The following is a 25,230-nucleotide window of genomic DNA, read 5'->3' on the forward strand; positions in this document are numbered from 1 at the left end:
CTGGGGACTGTGAAAACCCCAGATCTATGCTTGAGTCTCCGTGTGAATGAATGGATTCCATTTGAGCTTCCATTCGGAGCACTGCGTGGACGGTGGAAGACCAACATGCACTTTTCAGTGGATTTGCCTCTGTGGCTCTGACGACTGGATAAGGGGGTAGATTGGCAAAGGTCTAAGCCTTTGCCCAGCTAGATGGCAGTCACTCTCTCTCTGGTTCTCTCTCTTCTCTCCCACACACCCACATCCACACACACACAAACAGAGGGTCATGCATTATCTCCTGACTGCTTGGGTCAGTCCGAATTTCCTGGAGACACCTTGGAAGCTCTTCTGCGCATGAATCCCATCTCTCTATGTGTTCCATTTACAATGGTCAGACCCGTGCCCGCTTCTCTGATCCCACCCGCAACTGTGATCTCTTGAGTGGAAACCTGCCTCCGCCAGTCATGATCAGTTTGGTGGCAATTCTCTGACTTTGCTGTCTCTCCGCCGATCCATTGATTTCCATTTGACTGGCCTAGCTAGTGACTGAGAATTCTTCAACATGCATGCAGACAGACACCTCCTTCGGAAGAGTTGTACGTGGTTGGTTTCACAGACAGTCCAAAGAGCCACACCGCAATCAATCAAGTGAGATTTTAGTGAAAGCCATTGGGTGAATGGGTGAACTGGAAGAGTCAGTGGGTCACAAGAGCACAGTAGAACACACTCAGCTTATTAGGCGTCAAACGGCTAGCAGGAAAGGATCATCAATCCTTGACATGAGCAGTTCCTCCAAGTGGGAACATTCTGGGGGAATTCCCACTGTGTGCAGTCCTCAGGATGAAGTGTTCCAAGCCAATGATTATTTCAAAACAGGTCGGGGTGTGTGTAGGGGGGGTGGTTGTGCACTCGGCAGGGGATGTGCTGCACATTTATCTGGTTTAAAACTCCGTTTGTGCTAAAGTGAGGATTTTTGGATGCCATGGGCAAAAAGTTTCTAGGCAAAAACTTTGCCAAATAACAGTAAAAGGTAAGGAAGAGCCCTGGAGACTGATCTAGGGCAAGTCATTGGTGATTTGTTTTGAAATAATGTAATCCTCACAGGTTACCCACATCAATGTAAGTGTGTGTGTGTGTGTGTGTGTGTGTGTGTGTGTGCGCGTCCGTGTGTGTGTGTGTGTTTGGACATCCCACCCAATTCTGCTTCCGTGCAGCAACACTGCACGGAGAGAAAACCGCTGGACCAGGGAGCAGTTAAGTAATCCCTAGTGTGGGTCCGGATTACTGCTTCTGACAGTTAACATTTACCCTGAGGCACCCTCGGGATTACCCCCAGGGAGTTTAACAATGTAACACAATCACAAACACAATGGCTATGTATTTCAATAAAGAAAAGGGAATGCAAAACAACTGCTGATAAATTTCAGCAAGGTGGCAGGGCAAGCAAGGTCCCAGGAAGTCACTCCTCACACAAAAGACCCTTGAGCCCAGGGAAGTGAGCACAATAAAGACAGGACTTTTGGAAGGTGCCTACGGATAAGAGCATGGCCAAGTCCAAAAAAAGCCATCTGTTTTTTAATCCTTTTATTGGAGGCTCACACAACCCTTAACAAATTCCATACATGCATCTATTCTTCCATCCATCCATCCATCCATCCATCCATCCATCCATCCATCCATTCACCAACCCATTGTATCAAGCACATATGTATATGTGTTGCCATCCTCATTCTCAAAACTTTTGCGTTCTGCTTGAGCCCTTGGTATCAGGTCCTCATTCTCCCCCTCCTTCCCCACTGCCCCTTCCTCATGAACCCTTGATAATTTAAAATTATTAGTACTTTTACATGTCTTACTCTATCTGATGTCTCACTTTCCCCTCTTTTCTGTAGTCTATCTCCCCAGGGATGGAGTTATGTGTAGAACCTTGTAAATAAGTTCCCATTTCCATCCCACCCTCCTTCCACTCTCCGGGTATCACCACTGGTCCTGAAGGGACCATCTCTCCTGGATTCCCGGAAAGCCATCTGAAAGGGGATTCATCCAAGAATGGTGATTTCATCTATGTTTAAAAATTGACACACATGTGGCTCTGGAGTACTTTTAAAACTGATTATAGGGAATAGGAGTTTATGAGTTAGGCTCTTCCATATCAAAAGGTTGGCAAAGAGACACAGAAAAGAAAGTTGTGATTTCATGTTTTGTGTGTCAAGTCAAGTATTGGCACGATTAGAAAATCATCATCATCATCACCACCACCACCACCATCATCATCGGTCACAGGTACAGGAAAGAAGAAAATATTCTAGAATCAAAACGGGTGAAAATAAATGGCTGTATGAATGGTATGACATCAGGCTGAAGTGCAAGTTTAAACGTTTCAAAAAAGCAATACAAAACAAAAAAAAGAACCCATCTGATCTTTCCCCCCACCCACAACAAACAAACAAACCAAAAGTTTGTATAAAAATTGCATTGCATTGCAATGTGGGAGGGTGGATGTTAGTTAGAATAGGGAGAACCCAGTGGCATAGTCCTCAGTGGCTTTCGTGTGTGCTGTGCCTGCCATGATTGGAAATCAATCATCACTCCTCGTACACACACACACACACACACACACACACACACACACACGGTGGTCATGCCTCCTCTCCTGACTGCTTGGATCAGTCAGAGGTTCCTGGAGCCACCTTGTAAGCCCTTGTGCGTATGCACCCTCAGGGGATGTGGCACGTATATATTTGGTCTAAAACTCCTCCTCTGCTAAAGTGAGTGTTTTTGATGCCATAGACAAAAAAATTCCTTGAAAATTTTTCAAAATGTCAGTAAAAGGGCATGCAGGGCACTGGAGATTTATCTAGGGAGAAGTCTGAGGTTTTATGCTTTGATACAATGTAATCCCCACAAGTTACACTGTATAAGTGTTTGTGGGCGTGTGAACGCGCCTGTTTGTGTGTGTGCGTGTCCTTTAGATTTGCAGTTTTTAATTTCCTGCCCAGTTCCGCCCCTGTGTGGTGACACTGCAGATAGAGAACACCACTGGACTAGAGAGCAGTTAAGATGCTTCTAGGCAGTGCAACTCCAAGTTTGCCTCGGGATTACAGATTTTGTCAGTTAACATTTACCCCGAGCTACATCGGGATTACCGCCAGCGAGCTTAATCAAATAACTCAATCAGGAACATGATGGCAATGTGTTTCAGAAAAGAAATGAAAAGAAAAGAAAAAGGAAAAATTGCTGATTAGATTCTGCAAGGTGACTGCGCAGGCAGGTCTGAGGAAGTCAGTCCTCACACAAAAGTCCGTTGGCCCTGGGGAGTGAGCAGAAAAGGACAAGACACCTGGAAGACCTCCGGTAGATAGGAGCACATCCAAGTCGAAAGGAAAGCCGTCTAAAATTTTAAAAAATCATTTTATTGGAGGCTGACACAACTCTTATCAAAATCCATTCATCTATCCATCCATCCACTATGCCAAGCACATTTGTACATGTGTTGCCATGACCATTCTCAAAACATTTGCTTTCTGCTTGATCCCTTAGTATCAGGTCCTCACTTTCCCCTCACTCCCTCCACAGCTCTCCTAATGAACCCTTGAAAATTTAAAATTATTAATATTTGGTCATATTTTACATTGTCCGATGTCACCCTTCCCAAGTTTTCTGTAGTCCATCCCCCCAGGGAGGAGGTTATATGTAGGTCCTTGTAGATAGGCTCCCACTTTCCATTCCTCCGTCCCTCTACCCTCTGGGCATCAGCACTGGTCCTGAAGGGATCATCTCTCCTGGATTCCCAGACCATCTGCAAGGAGATTCATCTGAGAATGGTGATTTCTTCTGTCCAGAAAAATAGACTATGACTGACTCTCAAGTACTTTAAAAACTGTTTATAGGGAGTGGGGAGTTATGAGATCGGCTCTTCTGTCTGAAGACATTGCCAAAGAGACAGAGCGTTGTGATTGCACAATTTTTTGTGTGTCATGTCCAGCATTGCCACGATTAGAAATTCATCATCATCATCATCGACCTCAGCTCCAGGAAAGAAGAAACTATTCTAGAATCAAAAAGGATGAAAATAAATGGCGGTATGAAGGATATGACAAGCAGCTAAAGTGAAAGTTTAAATGGTCAAAAAAGCAAAACAAAACAAAAGTTAAAAAGACAAAAACTTGATTTTCTCCGCCACCCTCAACAAACAAAAAATTCAAAAAGTTTGTGTAAGAATTGGATTGCTTTGTAGGGTGGATAGGTGATGGCTGGGTGTTAGGTAGGGAAGGGAGAATCCAGGTGACAAAGTCCGCAGTGGCTTCCCTGGGTGGTGTGCCTGTCTTAAATGGAAATCGATCATCACTCCTCAAGGAAAATCTATCACATGCACACAAACACACACAGGGTGGTCATGCGTGTTCTCATGACTCCTTGGGTGGGTCAGTGGTTCCTGTAGCCACCTTGTAACCACATCTCCATATGCACCCCGCCTCACTTTTTGTTCTGATCACAGTGGTCACACCCATTAGCGCTTGTCTGCTCCTACCAGCACCTGCGGTCACTCCAGTGGAAACCTGCTGCTGCCAGTCGCTATCAGTTGATGGCAATTCTGCCCCGTTGCTCTCTCTCCACTGATCGATTGATTCCCATGTGAGTGGCCTAACTATTGACTGAGAATTCTTCAACAAACAGGCAGACAAACAGGCAGGCACAGGCAGACTGACACACGGACAACAGATCCTTGGGAAGAGCTGTACCCGCTGAAAGAGCCACACCACAATCAAACAAAAGAGCTTTTAGTGAAATCCAGTGGGTGAATGGGTGAACTGTAAGAGTCAGTGGGTTCTGAGAGCACAGCAGAACACACTCAGCTTATTAGATTGCAAACCACCAGTATGGAAGGATGACCAATCATGGACCCATGCAATTCCTCGAAGTGGGATCTTTAGGGGGGAATTCCCAATGTCTTCAGGCTTCAGGCTGAGGTGTTTCTAGCCACCGATTATTTCAAAACTGGGCCTTGGGTGTGTGAATGTTTGAGCACTGCGGGGGAATTGGCGCACATTTATCTGGGCTAAAACTCCCTCTGTGCTAAAGTGAGACTTTTTTTGAAGCCATGTGCAAAAAGTTTCCAAGGAAAATTGTTTTCCAAATGACAGTAAAGGACAGGCAAGGCACTGGGGACTAATCTAGGGATAAATCTGAGGTGATTTGCTTTGATACAATATAATCCTCCCAGGTTACACTCTATCACTGTTTGTGTGTGTGCATGTGCTTTTTAGACATGCGATTTTGAATTTCCCACCCAGTTTGGCTCCCATTTGGTGACAATGAAGGCTGAGAACAATGCTGGACCTAGGAGCAAAGAACAGACTTCTCTGCAGTGCAACCCTAAAAGTGTCCCAGGATTATTGCTTCTAACAGTTAACATTTACCGCAAGCGAGCTTCGGGATAACCGCCAGGGAACATAACCATATAACTCAATCATGGAAATGATGGCAATGGGTATCAAAATGGAAAGGAAAAGGAAAAAAAAAACTCTCATCAGATACAGCAAGGTGGCAGGGCTAGCAAAATCCAAGGAAGTCAGTCCTCACATTAAAAGGTCCTTCAGCCCTGGGAAGTGAGCAGAAAAGGACAGGACACCTGGAAGACCTCCAGAAGATAAAAGAACATCCAAGTCTAAAGGAAAGCCTTCTTTAAAAAAATATATATATATTATTGGAAGTTTGTACAACTCTTATCAAAATCCTTCAATCCATCAGATGTGTCAAGCACATCTGTACCAGTGTTGCCATCATCATTCTCAAAATATTTGCTTTCTGCTTGAGCCCTTGCTATCAGCTCCTCATTTTCCCACTCCCTCCCCGCTCCCCCTACCTCATGAACCTTTAATATTTAAGAATTCTTAGTATTTTGTTATAACTTACACTGTCCAATGTCTGCTTTCACCCTCGCTTTTTCCTCCATCCCCCTAGAAAGGAGATTATATGTAGATACTTGTAAATTGGTTCCTGTTTTCCACCTCACCTTTCCTCTACCCTTCTGGTATCCTCACTGGTCCTGAAGGAATTATCTCTCTTGCATTCCAGGAAATCCATCTGAAAGGAGATTCACTTGAGAATGGTGATTTCTTCTGTGTGTAAAAATAGAAACACATCTGGCTCTCCAGTACTTTTGAAACTGTATTTAGGGAGTAGGGAGTTATGAGATCGGCTCTGCCATCTCAAAAGTTTGTGAAAGAGACACAGAAGAGAACGTTTTGATTGCAGAATGTTCTGTTGTGTCTAGTCTAGTATTACCACGATTGGAAAATCATCATCATCATCATCACCACCTTCATCATCAATCACAGTTAAAGGGAAGAAAACAATGTTCTACAATTTAAAAGGATGACAATAGGATTGCGGTATTGATGGTACGACATGTGGCTGAAGTGCAACTTTAAACGGTTTAAAAATATACAAACAAGCAAAACACCTGATCTTTTTCCCCATCCCCAACAAACAAACCAACCCCAAAATGTGTGTAAGAATCTGAGTTTTTGTTGGGGAGGCAAGAGATGGGTGGGGGGTCGGTGTTAGGCAGGACAGGGAGAACTCACGTGGTATAATCCACAGTGGCATGGCTGGGTGGTGTGCCTGTCCTCAATGGAAATCAATATCACTCTTCTAGCAAGGTCTATCACACACACAAACAGACACACACACACACACACACGGTGTGCATGGGTCAGTCAGATTCCTAGAGCCACATTGTAAGCTCTTTGGCATACACGCCCCATCTCTCTATGTGTTCCAATCACGGTGGTCTGACCCCTGCCTCCTATTCTGGTCCCATTCATAACTGTGGTTTCTGGAGGGGAAACCCATCGCAGTCAGTCACGATTGGTTTTGTGGCAATTCTGTCCCTCTGTTCTCAACTCGACCGATTAATTGATTCCCATTTGAGTGGCCAAGCTAGTGACTGAGAATCTTCAACAGACAGGCCGACAGACAAGCAGATAGGCAGATAGACAGATGGACAGATCCTTGGGAAGAGTTTACCCAGTTGATTTCAAAGACAGTCCAATGAGCCACAACACAGTAAATCCAATGAGCTTTTAGTGAAAGCCAGTGGGTGAATGGGCAACACAGAGGAGTCAGTGGGTCGCGAGAGCACAGCAGAATACACTCAGCTTATTGGGCATCAAACCACCAGCAGGGAAGGAGGATCAATCCTTAACACACCCAGTACCTCCAAGTGAGAATGTTTTGGGGGAATTCCCAATGTTTGCAGTCCTCAGGCTGAGGTGTTCCTAGCTACTGTTTAGTTCATAATTGGTCAACGTGTTTGTGAGAGTGAGGGCATGGAGGGGATGTGGTTGTAGTAGGCCATAAGCTGGCCCAGGTGTTTCTTGGTGTGCGACTAGTCCCCTGTGCCTCTGTTTACCTTGTAACTAAAAGCATTGTGAGATACCTAATTCCTTTCTGACCTGGCAGCTAAAAGCAGTGTGAGATAACTCAGTTATTTACGACCTCTTAAGATCCTTTTGAACCTTGCATGTCCTTGCGCTTATCCTTGAATATAGTGCTCTTATTATACAAATGTTTAGAAAGCGTGACTCACTAAGTAACATTTGCATAGATTAGAGGTTAGGCATGTTTTTTAAAGCAAGTTCTCTGATGTTTGTTTTGTAACCATTCCCTTGTAAGAAGAGTGTAAAAACCAAGCTTTGAACGTACTTCCGTCCATCAGACTGTTGTCCTCCCAATCCCATGCTTTGTATATTGCTATTTCTTGTTTTCTGTCACCCGCACGCCTAATTTCAAACGCAGCTTGATGGGGGATAAGCTGGACTAATCACCCGCACTTTTGGCGCCCAACATGGGAGCTTTGAAAACTGAGGACCCCGTGACAGACAGGCTGTGAAAGTTTACAGTGAAAATTAAGGGCAAGTGGTGAAACGTTCGGAGTAACAAATAATGGGACACACTTCTAGTAAATGTATGTATGTAAATATGCTTCAAAATATGTTAAGAGCGAGAGGAGCAAAAGGAACCTACTAAAGATTAGAAGAGTTTTTAGATTTTGTGGTTAATGTATGTCACCTTCTGCTGCTGACTTGAAACGTTCAGGGAAGCACGTGCAGGGCCCTGATCTGCTTCAGCTTAGACCACATTATGGTGTAATACTGAGAGCCTCGTGCATTGGAGCAAACATTGTGGGAAACAGTGAGGGAAGATGGACCCCTCGGGTTGGAGGACACTCAGAATGGGACTGATGCCGCAGTCCAGCTGCAGCAATGTCCACGGATGCCTCAAGGTGGGTCACGGCGTCGGCGAGTGAGAGACAGAAACCACACGACTCAAAGGTTGCGGGTGACACTTCCAATTTTATTCATGCAAAGCTTCAAATTATAGATGCTTTTCCTTTGCTTAAATCTTACGGCTTGAGGTCATACATCAGGAAATTCTCAAGACCATGACAAGTTACATAATCACATTTCTTTACTCTCCATCAGATGCACATCAGGATTCCTGGTTAAAAATCAGCACATCTTGAAAGGAAAACTGTCCCAAACACAAGTGTGAAAAACACAAACCTTCTAACCATAAGTGAGCACACTTTATCACACTAGGGCATATTGTTCGAACTATGAAATCAATAAAGCATTCATGCATTTCATTATCAAACACCAAAATGACTTGACAGACTTTGGCTGTCCTTTCTGTTCCTTCTTAAATTGTTCCTCTGGGCTTTCATTTATTGTTTTCTTTTCCACTAAGTTCCCATAAATCAAACTCCCAATGGTCTTTCTGAACCAAGACACGAGTTGCCTCAAAATAGGTAGCTTTGCATCAGTGGACGTCAAGTTGCCTCACAATAGGTAGCATTCCTTCAGTGGACTCCAACCACCACGGGGGCTTCAGCTCCTTGCAATGAAGATCAGGGCGTCTTGCAAGCAAGTGTAGGGCCCGTGGGCAACTGACATCTCGTGAGCAATTCCAATCATTTCTCACTTGGGGAGGGTCCTTGGGAACTTTCGTCAGCCTGGGTGTCCTGCTGACTAGCTGGACTTGTCGTCTCATTCCGCTGTTGCTTCTCAGTTTGTAGTATCAGCACGTCCATCCGAACATAGGTTTTGGCTGTGTTTTGGTAAACCACCTCAGCCAGTGTGTCCCTGGGTCAGGCCCTGCCGGTGCATGATGCAACTATCCTTTTCGGGCACGTATGTGCGCGCAAGCACACACCCAGCGCCACACACAGGCACACACACCCACACGGTCACGTTGTGCGCTTCGGAAAGGCGCAGTCCCCCGGGTTTTAAAATATTACTTCGAAACATAAACAGTTTTAATTTAAAAATAAAAGGGATACATTTTTAAATAAAAGGGATATCTTTGAGAAATGAAACCAGAAACCAGAACTATGCAGAAGGAGGAGGAGGTGAATGCTCTATGGCGCTCGCCAGACAGTTGCAAACACGTGCCTCATCCCTATTGGCTGTGCTCATTCCTGTCGCCAATCACATCTTGTATATCGAATCAGGTGCTCGAAGGGAAAGGTATGTAAGAGCGGCGGCTGGCACTCTCCTCCCAAGTTCCGCTGGCCTGTCGGAGCCCACAGCCCTCTCTTCTCCCCCAGAACTGCTCCTCCATCCGCAGCATGGCGTCTAAAGGCCCTCCTGCCCGTTCTCAGCGTACCCAAGACCGAAGAAAGAGGACTGTCTGGACCGCTTCTCAATCTGACATCTTAGAAGCCTCATTTGCTCGAGACCCGTATCCAGGCTTCACGGCCAGAGAAGAACTTGCCAGAGCCTTCGACGTGGCCGAGGACAGAATCTTCCTGTGGTTCAAAAATCGCAGAAGTCGACAGCTCAGGAGGAGCCGACTGAGCTCCGTGCCGCCTCGCACCACTTCTGCAGCCAAAGCGCCGAAGGCAGACAGACGCAAGAGGACTGTCATCAGCAAAGATCAAAGAGCCCACCTGGTGCAAGCATTCCAGAAGCAGCCATTCCCTGGCGTGAAAGACAGGCAAGAGCTGGCACGCCACACAGGCCTTCCGGAAGCGCGGATTGACACGTGGTTCCAGAACAGAAGGGCCCGACACCCACCGCACACCAGGGTGCGGCTGGATCACCGCGGGCTCCAGCGATGCAGCTCCAGCCCGGTCTTCCCATGTCCGCTTCTGCAGCCACTGGAGCAAAGCACACCCCTAGATGCCCAGGGACCACCCTCCCTGGGCTTCGAGGGCGGCGGCCGAGGTGATGGAGCCAGCAATCCGTTAGCTTGCGTCATGGGAGGCCAAGCCTCTGTGGGCCCGGTGCCCCATCAGGGGCAAATGCCACAGGAGTTCACCCAGGCGGCAAGGCCTCCGGAGACAAGGACACACTACTTGGACCTTTCCAGCTGCGGAAACCAAGGTCCCAAACAACACGACATTCTTTCGGATGCCGCGCAGTGGAAAGACACTTCGTTGTGGGAGCATCCAAACCTGTTCTGGCAGAGCCCGGCTCCTGCACACACACCAGCCCCAGTGGGATGGGGGCCTGGCCTGGCCCTGAGCGTGAGTGCCCAGCGGCAGCTGACTGGGGAGACACACCTGCACAACCAGCAGGCCACACTGCTGCAGGAAAACTCTCCACTGCTTGCCCAAGCCTCTCCACAAGGCACCAGCTTCTTGGACCAACTCCTCGACGACCTGGAAATTCAGCAGAATGCCCAGCCATTGGTGAATCAGCAGGAAGCAGGCCTGCAATGGGAGCCACCACTGCAATTCCCCATCAGCGAGGAGCTCTATCAGGAGTACCTAAGAGACTTGTAAAACGCCCCGAAGGCCCGGAAGACTCACTAAAACCCTCTGAAAAGCACCAATCATACCTTATACGCTTAAAAAAAATTAAAGAAAACACGAAACGTATTTAAAACCACCTTTAATGCCCCACAACCAGGAAAATAATAAACACACTGAAATCAGTAAGAAACAACAGCAACACAATGATACCCTAAAAAAGGCACCTGAAGGAGTAGATATCTATGTATATTTATATATTATATAAGTGATTCTATGTAAACGATTAATGTATAATACGTTTATAATTTATACATCATAGATCATTTATACATAGAGTACATACAAAATCTGAAACCCCCCCAAAACCATTCATAAACCGTGGAATACATTTGCAAAGACCCAAAGGGACCAAAGAAGCCCTTTAGGACCCCTTGGAGATCATTTGTAATTTCCTCCCCCCAAGAGAGTAAAACCCTACATAGACTTGGTCAGGTGTCCACTGAGCTTCTTCATGTCCCCGGCCCCACCAATTGAGGTCATCGAGCTGCAAGCTGATTAACAGGCTAAAGGCCATCCCTTCACTCTCAAGAGCCTCAAGTTCAGAGAACATCATGTATCTCTTGCTGCACACGTGTGACAGGAAAGCCCACCACTAGAGTCCAGATGACAACCTAAGCTTGGTCTCTGAGCTGGCTTGACCTTAGCTGTCTTTGAATTCTTGTACAGGGCTTAATCTATGTGCCTGATGGAAAGGGTGTGGAGCCTACTTAGGGTGGGGCAGGAAATTGGTCTGAATGCTTTTGATAGCTGACCACACTCAGGCATGTAGCCATCAAGCATTTGCTCTGGGAGTTCATGTAGTAGCGTAGCAACCTTGTGCTGTGAAGTGCCTTAAGCCTGGCTTTGTTATGGTGCGTGGTGGTGGTGTGGTGTTGTTTGTTGGGACACGGTGGGGAGCAACATTGACTTCGTAGACTGTGACTGGGATACACCTCCAAACCAGGAAAGTGAAATTCCCCTCCAGGTGAGCCCCATCCTCCCAGACTACTTAAAGGATGAACACTGACAGTTGGATCACACACATGGTCTTGAAGGTTGTGCTTCACACACTCTGGTGACTGTGAAAACCCCAGATCTATGCTTGAGTCTCCGTGTGAATGAATGGATTCCATTTGAACTTCCATTTTGAGCAATGTGTGGACGGTGGAAAACCAACATGTAGTTTTCAGTGGATTTGGCTCTGACGACTGGATAAGGGGGTAGATTGGCAAAGGTCTAATGCTTTGTCTAGATAGATGGCAGTCTCTCTCTCTCTCTCACACACACACACACACACATACATACACACACACAGAGGAGTCATGCATTATCTCTAGACTGCTTGGGACAGACAGAGTTTTCTGGAGCTACCTTGGAAGCTCTTCTGTGCATGGATCCCATCTCTCTTGGTGTTCCACTCACATTGGTCAGACCGGTGCCCGCTTCTCTGATCTCATCCGCAACTGTCATCTCTTGAGTGGAAACCTGCCTCCTCCAGTCAGGATCAGTTTGGTGGCAATTCTCTGACTTTGCTGTCTCTCTGCCGATCCATTGATTTCCATTTGACTGGCCTAGCTAGTGAGTGAGAATTCTCCAACATGCAGGCAGACAGACACCTCCTTCGGAAGAGTTGTACGTGGTTGGTTTCACAGACAGTCCAAAGAGCCACACCGCAATCAATCAAGTGAGATTTTAGTGAAAGCCATTGGGTGAATGGGTGAACTGGAAGAGTCAGTGGGTCATAAGAGCACAGCAGAACACGCTCAGCTTATTAGGCATCAAACGGCTAGCAGGAAATGATCATAAATCCTTGACACAAGCAGTTTCTCAACGTGGGAACATACTGGGGAAATTCCCACTGTGTGTAGTCCTCAGAATGAAGTGTTTCAAGCCAATGTTTATTTCAAAACAGGTTTGGGTGTGTGTAGGGGGTGGTGGTTGTGCACGCAGCAGGGGTTGTGGTGCACATTTATCTGGTTTAAAACATCATTTGTGCTAAAGTGAGGCTTTTTTGATGCCATGGGCCAAAAGTTTCCAGCGGAAACTTTGCCAAATGACAGTAAAAGGCAAGGAAGAGCCCTGGAGACTGATCTAGTTCAGGCCAGTGGTGATTTGATTTGAAATAATGTAATCCTCAAATGTTACCCTCATCAATGTCTGTGTGTGTGTGTGTGTGTGTGTGTGTTTTGGATGTCCCACCCAATTCTGCTTCCGTACAGCAACAGTGCACGAAGAGAAAACTGCTGGACCAGGGAGCAGTTAAGTAATCCTGAGTGTGGATCCGGATTACTTCTTCTGACAGTTAACATTTACCCTGATGCGTCCTCGAGTTACCGCCAGGGAGCTTAACAACATAACACAATCACAAACAAAATGGATGTGGGTTTCAATAAAGAAAAGGGAATGAAAAACAAATGCTGATAAACTTCAGCAAGGTGGCAGGGCAGGCAAGGTCCCAGGAAGTCACGCCTCACACAAAAGTCCCTTGAGCCCAGGGAAGTGAACAGAAAAATGACAGGAGACTTGGAAGATGCCTACGGATAAGAGCATGTACACGTCCAAAGGAAAGCCATCTCTTTTTTAAATCCTTTTATTGGAGGCTCACACAACTCTTATCAAATTCCATCCACGCATCTATTCTTCCATCCATCCATCCATCCATGCATCAACTCATCCATCCATTGTATCAAGCACATATGTATATGTGTTGCCATTATCATTCTCAAAACATTTGCTTTCTGCTTGAGCCCTATCAATCAGAGCCTCACTTTCCCCCTTCCTCCCAGCTCCCCCTACCTCATGAACCCTTGATATTTAAAACTTATTAGTATTTTGTTATAACTTACACTGTCCAATGTCTCCTTTCACACTCTTTTTCTTCTCCATCTCCCCAGAAAGGAGATTATATGTAGATATTTTTAAATTGGTTCCCGTTTTCCACCTCACCCTTCCTCTACCCTTCTGGTATCCTCACTGGTCCTGAAGGAATTATCTCTCTTGGATTCCAGGAAATCCATCTGAAAGGAGATTCCCTGAGAATGGTGATTTCTTCTGTCTGTAAAAATAGACACACATCTGACTCTTGAGTTCTTTTAAAACTGTATTTAGGGAATAGGGAGTTAGCAGATCGGCTCTTCCGTCTCAAAAGTTTGTCAAAGAAACACAGAAGAGAACGTTTTGATTGCAGAATGTTCTGCTGTGTCTAGTCAAGTATTGCCACGATTGGAAAATAATCATCATAATCACCATCACCTTCATCATCAATCACAGTTAAAGGGAAGAAAAAATGTTCTCGAATTTAAGGATGACAATAGCATGGCGGTATTGATGGTATGACATGTGGCTAAAATGCAAATTTAAACGGTTTTTAAAAAGTACAAACAAGCAAAACACCTGATCTTTTTCCCCATCCCCAACAAACAAACAAACCCAAAAATGTGTGTAAGAATTTGAGTGTTTGTGGGGGACGCAAGAGATGGCTTGTGGGGGGTCGGTGTTAGGCAGGACACGGAGAACTCATGTGGTATAATCCACAGTGGCATGGCTGGGTGGTGTGCCTGTCCTCAATGGAAATTGATATCACTCCTCAAGCAAGAGCTATCACTCACACACACACACACACACACACACACACACACACGCACGCACACACAAAGACGGTGTGCCTGGGTTATCTGCTGACTGTTTGGGTCAGTCAGATTTTTGGTGCCACATTGTAAGCTCTTTGGCATATGTGCCCCAACTCTCTATGTGTTCCAATCATGGTGATCTGACCCCTGCCTGCTACTCTGGTCCCACTGAAAACTGTGATTGTTGGAGGGGAAACCATCACAGTCAATCATGATCAGGTTCCTGGAAATTCTGTCCCTTTGTTCTCAACTCCACCAATTAATTGATTCCCATTTGAGTGGCCTAGCTAGTGACTGAGAATCTTCAACAGACAGGCCGAAACACAGGCAGAGAGGCAGATGGACAGATGGACAGATCCTTGGGAAGAGTTTACCCAGTTGATTTCAAAGACAGTCCAATGAGCCACAACACAATAAATCCAATGAGCTTTTAGTGAAAGCCAGTGGGTGAATGGGCAACACAGAGGAGTCAGTGGGTCGCGAGAGCACAGCAGAATACACTCAGCTTATTGGGCATCAAACCACCAGCAGGGAAGGAGGATCAATCCTTAACACACCCAGTACCTCCAAGTGAGAATGTTTTGGGGGAATTCCCAATGTTTGCAGTCCTCAGGCTGAGGTGTTCCTAGCTACTGTTTAGTTCATAATTGGTCAACGTGTTTGTGAGAGTGAGGGCATGGAGGGGATGTGGTTGTAGTAGGCCATAAGCTGGCCCAGGTGTTTCTTGGTGTGCGACTAGTCCCCTGTGCCTCTGTTTACCTTGTAACTAAAAGCATTGTGAGATACCTAATTCCTTTCTGACCTGGCAGCTAAAAGCAGTGTGAGATAACTCAGTTATTTACGACCTCTTAAGATCCTTTTGAACCTTGCATGTCCTTGCGCTTATCCTTGAATATAGTGCTCTTATTATACAAATGTTTAGAAAGCGTGACTCACTAAGTAACATTTGCATAGATTAGAGGTTAGGCATGTTTTTTAAAGCAAGTTCTCTGATGTTTGTTTTGTAACCATTCCCTTGTAAGAAGAGTGTAAAAACCAAGCTTTGAACGTACTTCCGTCCATCAGACTGTTGTCCTCCCAATCCCATGCTTTGTATATTGCTATTTCTTGTTTTCTGTCATCCGCACGCCTAATTTCAAACGCTGCTTGATGGGGGATAGCTGGTCTAATCACCCCCATATTTGGTGCCCAACAAGCGGCTTTGAAAACTCAGGTCCCGTGACAGACAGGCCGTGAAAGTTTACAGTGAAAATTAAGGGCAAGTGGTGAAACGTTGGGAGTAACAAATAATGGGACAGACTTCTGGTAAATGTACGTATGTAAATATGCTTCAAAATATGTTAAGAGCGAGAGGAGCAAAAGTAATCTACTAAAGATTAGAAAAACGTTTTTTAGATTTTGTGGTTAAGGTATGTCACCTTCTGCTGCTGACCTGAAACATTCAGGGAAGCACGTGCAGTGTCCTGATCTGCTTCAGCTTAGACCAAATTATGGTGTAATATTGAGAGCCTCGTGCATTGGAGCAAACATTGTGGGAAACAGTGAGGGAAGATGGACCCCTCGGGTTGGAGGGCACTCAGAATGGGACTGATGCCGCAGTCCAGCTGCAGCAAGGTCCACGGTTCCCTCAAGGTGGGTCACGGCGTTGGCGAGTGAGAGAGAGAAACCACACAACTCAAAGGTTGCAGGTGACAGTTCCAATTTTATTCATGCAAAACTTCAACTTGTATATTCTTTTCCTAGCTAAAATCTTACGACTTGAGTTCATACAGGAGGAAATTCTCAAGACCATGACAAGTTACATAATCACATTTCTTTACTCTCCATCAGATGCACAGCAGGATTCCTGGTTAAAAATTGGTACATCTTGAGACAAAAACTGTCTCAAACACAATTTTGATAAACATAAACATTCTAACAATAACTGAACACACTTTATCACACTAGGGCATATTGTTCGAACTATGAAATCAATAAAGCATTCATTCATTTCATTATCAAACACCAAAATTACTTGACAGATTTTGGCTCTTCATTCTGTTCCTTCTTAAGGTGTTCCTCTAGGGCTTTCATTTATTGTTCTGTTTTCCACTAAGTTCCCATAAATCAAACTCCCAGTGGTCTTTCTGTACCAAGGCATGAGTTGCCTCAAAATAGGTAGCTTTACTTTAGTGGACTCCAACCACCACGGGGGCTTCAGCGCCTTGCAATGAAGATCAGGTTATCTTGCAAGCAAGGGCAGGGCCGGTGGGCAACCGATATCTGGTGAGCAACTCCAATCATTTCTCACTTGGGGAGGGTCCATAGGAACTTTTGTCAGCGTGGGTGTCCTGCTGAGTAGCTTGACTTGTTGTTTCATCCCACTGTTGCTTCTCATTTTCTAGTATCAGCACGTCTATCTGGACATAGGTTTTGGCTGTGTTTTGGTAAACCACCACAGCCAGTGTGTCCCTGTGTTAGGCTCTGCTGGTGCATAATGCAACTATCCTTTTCGGGCACGCAATTGTGCGGGCACACACCCATCTCACACACTCACACATTGGAAATACCAGTGACATGGCCTTTGGCCTTCCTTTGTGTACCTATCTGAAAATGGACAGATAATAAACATTTCACAGTTATTCATCAGTCCATGTACCACCCTTAGAGCAGCACTGGTGTAGACCATACATCACTGAGTTCTCCTGCACAAGGAGATGGAGCCCTCGTGGCTGAGTGGTTACACACTGGTTGTAAGCCACCAGCTGCTCCAGGGGAGAAAAGGTGCCTTTCTATTCCAGTAAAGAGCAACCCCAGAAACCCACATGGGCAGTTCTACTTTGTCCTATAGAGTCATTATGAGCTGGAATCAACTCAATGGCAGGAGTCTGAGATTTTGGCTGCCATGTTATCCGGTGGTGGAAGATTGGTGGCCAGGGTTCTTGGTTTGGCTGGGGCACAAGTGGGGAGGGTTAAATTCCTTTGTGTACATTACACTAGAAGAGTGGCCACTTCCTATTTTTAGAATGTAATTGAAAAAGGACTGCAGTTAGTTCCAGTTGATAGTCAACCTGAAAACACTGTGGGACCAAGGGTAGGGTGCCCAAGCATATGCTCCTGAGAGGCCCACCCTGGTCTTTGCCCATCCCTTCCCAGTTAGTGACATTCTGGGCAGTTAAGGCAAATGCAAAGACTAGACGACGCGTACGGAAAAATGTTCCAGTGTCAAGGCTTCACTCTGACTAGTTTTAAATACAGAGGCAATGTGAGGTGGGCCCTACTTTACCTGCTGTGATAGTTAAGATTTATTAACTATTCTGGCCAAAAAACACATGTGGGGTTAATTGAAGGGCAGGGAGATAAATGCCTCAGTAAGTCTCGCCTTTCTTGTTCTCTGGTCTCTTGTTCTCCGATGGTCAGACCAGTGTGCCTTAGCAGTTCTTTACCTCAACTGGCAAGGCTCACTTACTGCGAGACATTCCTGAAGAGAAGCCACATGGGCCTACCTGATGCAGCCCTGGGTGCTGGAGAATCCTCCTGGATACCCCTCCCAGCGCTGATATGCTTACGTGCTCACTGATTCAGCTTTTCTTCTGCAGCCAGCATCACTGCGTGTGTTTGGTAAGATGGAGGAGGACTTTGTATATTGGTGTGGGACATACGGGCTAATGTTGGACTTGTGGGCTTGGGCAGCACTGGGTTGGGATGTTTTCTTGATGTGCACTTACCCTCTATCTATAACTCTCTTTTATACATATGAGTTTCTGTGGATTTATTTCTCTATTGTACCTAGAATGCACAACTACTATAAGAAAAGCCAGGACACAAGTTAGCACCCTTGTCAGTTTGGGAAGGATACTAAATACACAAAAGCAATTTCCTCCCATGGCATCCCTGGGTGGCACAAACAGTTAAGAGCTCAATTCCTAAATAAAATGTACTTCTGAACCCATATGGTGGTGCCTCAGAAAACAGACCTGGTGGCCTGCTTCTGAACGCTCACACAGCCTTGAAGCCCCTACCTAACATGGTTCAGTTTGGCTCTGCACACAGGGTAGATCCGTGACTTGGAATCAACCCCACAGCAACCAGTTTGGATGACAGGTACTCAGTTCCTGAGTTATGACCGGTCCCATTCTGATGATTCTGTCATGAACCAGTCCTGACAGAAGTCAAATACCTCCTTATTCTTGCTTTTTATTATCCTATTTACACATCTGACCTTTATTAGCCTGTGGGGGTTGAAAAAATTGCATATAAACTTACAGCTAAACATCAGGGATATGTGCTATAGAATCCCAATTCTGCCTTGCGGACGTGGTTAGACCAGAGGATGTACAGCGGTGCAGTAGGGATCTGGAAACACAGGGAATCTAGGACGATTGATCCCCTTAGGACCAGTGGTAAGAGTGGCAACACCGGGAGGGAAGGGGGTGTAGAAGGGGAGAACCGATCTCAGGGATCTGCGTGTAACCTCCTTACTGGGGGATGGGCAATGAGAAGGTGGGTGAGGGGAGATGCTGGGCAGTGTAAAATAATAATTTATAAACTATTAAGGGTTCAAGGGGGAGGGAAAAAAGGAAGATGCGCTGGTTTCAGGAACCCAGGTGGAAGGCGAATTTTGAGAATAATGAGGGTAGCGAATGTATAGGGGTGATTTACTCAATTGATGTATGTATTGACTGTGATAAGAGTTGTACGAGCCCCAATAAAATGATTTATTAAAAAAAAAAGAAAGAAAAGCAGATGGTCATAAAGCAGCTCATCATAACTTGAATACAGCACAAATCAGGGATTGTGTTTTCTGGGTCTTTGAACTGATATGAGCCAGTTCAGTTGTGGGTTGATGAAAAGAATGTGAAATAGACTTTTTATTTTAAAGCTTTGATGATCTGGAAGACTAAATGGAATGGGGGCAGATATGGTTTAAATCCTGGAATTAGAGATTTGGGAACCTTTCAGAAACCTGTTTCATGACACCAATTTTCTTCAAACACTGTGGAGAGTGACACACATTCAATGCAGCAAGTGCTTGGCTGCCATCTTTGAGCTGGGCACTATAATTTTCTACTCAGACTATCCAGACATTTACTTGAATGCTGGCCTTACTTTTTTTTTTTTAAGGGAAATAAGTTTATAATGGCCTAATTTTTTTTTAATTTCCATAGACCACATCATTTAATAAGAAAGAAAATTTTAAAAACTGAACAAAGGAAAAGGTGGCTATAAAGTAGAATCAGCAGGGTTGCTGGGTAAAAGACAGGGACTGCAGGACACAGGGTACTGGGAACTTCAGATTTGGGTGGAGACACTGATTTGGGCCAATGTGACTTAATGCTGGCCACGAGGAAACCAGGGTGAACCACTTTGAGAAGCTCTAGTGTTTTCTCTTTGTCTCCGTTGTCTGATTTACTCTCACCTGGAGCTTTTGATTCTATGTCTCCTCTTCTAAAGGCTAGTTTTTCAGGGGATTTGTCCGGAGCCATGAGGCCTGGCCATTACTTGGAATTCATTAGCCTGAGCTCTGGGTATTCTTCTACCCCAGCCTCCCCTTGATTGGGTAAAAGATTGTCCTCGCCCACGCCTGAATTGCATAAACATGCCACTCCGTGGCATACCTAATTGAAGACTGTAAGCCCTTACTGACTCACGGGCAGGGTGCGCTCCCCTAAACTCCCTGATTGGCCTGTTGTCAAAGTAGCCTAATTTGCATGTGCAGCGGATGCTTCCCCTCTTGCTGGCTGATATAAGCTGTAACTCTTTGTTCATTAAAACAAGACTTGATCAGGATACTGTCTTGTCTTCATTCTCCATGCCTCTTATACCCCCTCACCCCCCAATTCCCACTCTCTCCTCCAGGATCCACGTTGAAGTTCCCACGGGACAGGACAGGGATTGACAGCTCCTTCTAGACTTGTGAAAAACTCTTAGTCTGCAGGTTTGGAGTCGGGCTGGCTGCAGTTGTGTCTATGGGAGTGAGAGGGACATCCGGATTGAAGGGTCTATTCAGATGGTACATGTATCCTACTGGAGAAGTCAGATAGAACAGTCTGGTCACTGTAGTTGCCATCCCTCCTGGGACAGAATTCAGGGTGTAGGAGAAGAAAGATAGGGATAAAAGTGATGAAAACACAAGCAAATATCTTTAATATATAGTTCCCTTCAGACTCTGGTCTAGACACTGATCCTGTGTGGGGTCTTTACATACACTGTATCCTGATTTCAGAAACAGTTCTGAGGAGTCGTTGATTATGCCTGAGTAGGAGGGCTCACTGCCTAGATATCACACTTCCTGGGTCTGCATGATGGCTCTTCCACCTCAAGCGGTGTCTTAGTGTACCTCTGTTTCCTTGTCTGTAAAATGGGGTTGATAGTTCTCTCACTTCATCCACTTTGTGGTTAGTTATTCAATAAACTAATCACGCTTATAGATTATTAAAAGTTACGGGGCTTGGCTGCTAACCAAAGGCTGGTTATTTGAATGCACCCAGAGGTGCCTTAGAAGAAAGGCCTGGTGTTCTACTTCCAAACTCTCAGCCCTGGGAAACCTATGGAGCATAATTCTATGACAGACATAGAGTCGCCATGAGTGGGTGTCAGCTAGATTGCCACTTTGTTTTTCCCTACTTGTAACACTCTTCAGGAGCCTGGAGGTGGAATGGGTTTCACATGGGGCTGCTAACCAAATGGTCAAAAATTCATAACCATTAGCCCCTCTTGGGAGAAAGAAGAGGTCTGCTATGCCCAGAAAAGAGTTCTAGCCCCCAAAACATGCACAGTGGCAGTTCTTCCCTGTCCCATGGTGTCACTATGAGTCACCCCAACTCGATGGCTGTGAGTGTTTTGGAGATGCACTTCCAGCTGGGTTAGGCAGCAAGTCTACATGCAGCCTTGATTCACCCTTCTCAGATGTCTCGGTCAACATTGAGGCAACTGCTAGGCTTGAACCAACAGGGCCGCTGTTGTCTGCCTGGAGATGTGACCAGGTGCCAGGTAGCTAACCCTCACCTCACCCATGGGTCTTTGCTCACTCCTGCAGCATGATTCACTGTTCCCATGTGGATGGAAGCCAATGGAAAGGAATGTGACTCAAGCTTTCTCTTTTCAGCTGTTAGTTCTGTGACCCTATGCAGGCTCTAGTCTACATAGATGGTCCCACCAACTATGTTCCTGCTATTGCTATCACCTAGGAAAGAATTTTATGAGCATTGCCTATGTGGCCAGTAGGGCTTGCTCCTCAGGAGACAGATTCTAGTCACCCTTCCGTTAACCTCCTTAGGGAATATTTCTCCTCCACCAGTCCTCACCTGGGAGAAGGTTGTGGCTGTCTACTCCCATGGAGTTACAGTCTCAGCACCCCACAGGAGCAGTTCTCCTCTATCCTAGAGGTAACTAGGAGTCGACATGGACACGATGACAGTGACTTTGGTTTTGAGTCCTCACACGGCAGCCATGTGTAAGTGGATAACACGTTGGGCTGCTAACTGTAAGGTGAACAGTTTGAAACCACCAGCTGCTTCTTGGGAGAAAGAGGAGGCTTCCTATTTCCATAAAGATCTGAAATCTCAGAAACCCATAGGGGCAGCTCTACTTTGTCCCATAGGGACACTAACATCAGAACTGAATTGATAGCAGTAATTTTTTAGTTGAGCCCTCACACTGAGGAGCGCTGGGGGCGTAGTGTTTTGTGCCTGCTAACTGCATGGTCAGCAGTTTGAAACCACCAGGACCAAGATGAGGCTTTCCACTCCTGTAAAGATTTACAGCCTCAGGAACCCCAGGGATCAGTTCTACTCTGTCCACTTGATCACTATATATCAGAACAGATTTAATAGCAGTGAATGGCTTTAAAACTCAAGCAAAAACCATAGTGGTGCAGAATTTTAAGCATCTGGATGCTAACTGCAAGTTTGGTGCTAGAAACCCACCAGCCCACTCCCTAGGACAAAGTTGAAGCTGTCTGCTCCCATAAAGATCCACAGCCTTGGAAACCCCGTTGGGGTTTCCTACTCTGTCCTGCAGGGTCACTATGAATCAGAGTTGACTCTAAGGCAGTAAGTGTGGTTTTGCTTCTGTCACTATTCTCAGTTTCCCAATTAATTCAGACTTATTTGCAACCATGGTTCATGTGTAAGGCTGTCAGGTAAAACTCAGGCTGCCCAGTTAAAACTGAATCCAAAATAATTAATGAAATTTTCTTAGTACACACATTCACACATAGTTATACCAAATATGACATATAATAAAAGTCTTTCTATTGTTTACCTGAAATTCTAATTTAACTGGGAATTCTATATTTTCATGTAAAGAACCTGGCAGGCAGGACCACAGAGGGCTCTTTTAGTATCATTGAAAATAACCAGTCCTCATTCTCTAGCAGTATAGGCATCTCCTGATGCCAAAATGAGGAAGCACTTGGGCACAGGTGGTTTGATTGAGAAGTGGGCCTGGAAAACACAGTGCAAGAGCAGCACGGTGAGACCAGGAAGGGAGAGAAACCAATAAGAGGGAGTCACTAGGACTCAATCCCCTAGGGGGCTTCCCAGCAACCAAGGAACTTTTCTTAGCATCAGGCCACAGGAGGAGAGAGGAACTGGGGCTGAGCATTGCCCTTGGGGCATTCACGCCTCTGCATTTCTGGGTTGCACTAGGTTGCCCCTGTGCTTGACTGAGCCTGCCCATGGCAGAGAAGCAGAGAGCCTCAGGCAATGGAGGTGGAAAGCTGTCAGTGTACTGGAAACTCTCTCCCACAGCTGATGAGTTACAATGCTACATCTGAACAGAGATTAAGGCGGATGTCTAGAGCCTCAGCTTGATTTGCCCAAAATCAACCTCTCAATCTTAGTAGGATGAAGCAACTTCTTTCTACCCTGGCCTGAGCCTCCTCTGCCTTGTGGTATCGCATCCCATAGCGTCTAACCAAATCCACGAAGCACTGTGAGCCCCAGACTACATGTGTCTGTCCTAGCTCTATTTAGATCACACCTAGTTCCAGACCCATTATCTGTCCCCTTCAAATCAGCAGTGGCCAGGGTTTGTGCCTGTGGCTGCTGCTGCTATTACACAGAGTCCTGGTGAGACAGTGGGGTAAGCATTGGGCTGGCAACTGTAAGGTCAGCGGTTCACACTCATCAGTTCATCCACTGGAGAACAATGTGCCTGGCTACTCCTGAAAAAATTCACAGTCGTAGAAATCCCAGGGAGTAGTTATGCTCTGCCCTAAAGGGTGGCTATGAGTCAGAATGGACTCCCTGGCAGTGATGTTGGTTTTGGACTTAGGTGGTTGTTGTTAATGGTCCTGAAGTAGGCTCCATCTCATGGTGACCTTATGTACAAAAGAACAAAACATTGACCATGCCTGTACCATCTTCAGAGCACTGGTGTGCTTGAGTCCTTTGCGAGATCTACTGTGTCCATTGGTTTCATGGATGAGCTCCCCTGGTTTGTTTACCCAATGTGCAAAGCATGATGTCTTTTTCTACCATTGGCCCTTAGTGATGACCTGTCCACAGTATGCAAGCCACAGTCTTGTCATCTTCGTTTCCTAATAGGGTTCTGGTTGTATTTCTTTGAAGATGGATTGTTCATATTTTTGATAGTCCACTGTAAATTCAATATCTCAAATATACCTGGGCCAACCTCTAATGTTCTATTACCACCCATTATAAAATAGCACCACTTCCTGGCAACTGGCTTGCTTGTTATTTATGTACTGGGTTAGCCAACAGGCTAGTTCAAGTCTTCTGGAACATTCCAGGGAGCATACATTCTTTCCTCCCACTTGGCCAACCCCAAAGTAATCCAGTATTACAAAGACTTGATCTGCAAAACTGACTTGAATTTAATGGAATATACACACACACAGCCACCACCACCACCATCCTTTGTACCTAGAGCCAATACTGAACTACTCAGCTGTCAGCAGTTATTGGGAATCATGACTGAGAGACCCAAACTGCATGTGAACATCACGTCTCTTCTTGCCACTCTGAGGCAGCAAGGACCCTTAAATACCCTTTAGAACATCCTCCCCCTTCAGAGTAAATAAATGCAGGTCTCTGACGAGGGAGCCAAAACTGGAGGCTGCCAAGCAATGGGTGGGTTTTTCCCTTGCCACAGCAACCTCTTCACTCATCGGAGGCTGGCTCAAGTTTTAGAGAAAGGAAGGGTGATAACTCATGAGATTAAAACAGGCCTGCTTCTCAGACATGTATTCTATATGAAAATGTAGTTTATGGGCATCAGGTTCACAAATCTAAAGTCCAAGCAATTCTACCTATGACCATCAGTCATGGAAGTTACACTCACAGAGCATGAAAATGTACATGACCACTATTAACCCATAACCAGCCACGGAGCAACTTCTACCGAGGAACCAGGTTTCCCTGACAACAACTATCTGCCCTGTTTTTACAGGCTGGTACCCAAACTAGTGGCATTGAGTCTCAAACAAGAGGATTTATCATGAGATGCTCTCAAGGCCCATCTCTGCTGTTTTGTAGGAGGGTATTAGATTAGGAGTCAGAAAAAAAAAGGTTCAATTGCCACCTTGGCTGTTTATAACCCAATGTGAAACTCGGCCATTTCCCCTCTTTGTCTCAGTTTTATCCCCTACCTAGAAGTACCTAAGAGGCTGTGAACCTCCTTTGCAACAGTTGCTATTAGAACCGTCTTTGTCCAGAATAGCAGAGTGGTGAGTGAAGATCTCAGACATCAGATTACTCTTCTAAATCTAACTCTTCTATTGACTCACTCTGTAACCTTGGGCTAGTCATTTGACCTCTCCATGCCCTGACCTCCTCTTCTGTCAAATAACAATAGTACTTGCTTCATACGAGC

The sequence above is a fragment of the Tenrec ecaudatus genome, chromosome 15, assembly GCF_050624435.1.
Source record: "Tenrec ecaudatus isolate mTenEca1 chromosome 15, mTenEca1.hap1, whole genome shotgun sequence".
Taxonomy (NCBI): Eukaryota; Metazoa; Chordata; class Mammalia; order Afrosoricida; family Tenrecidae; genus Tenrec; species Tenrec ecaudatus.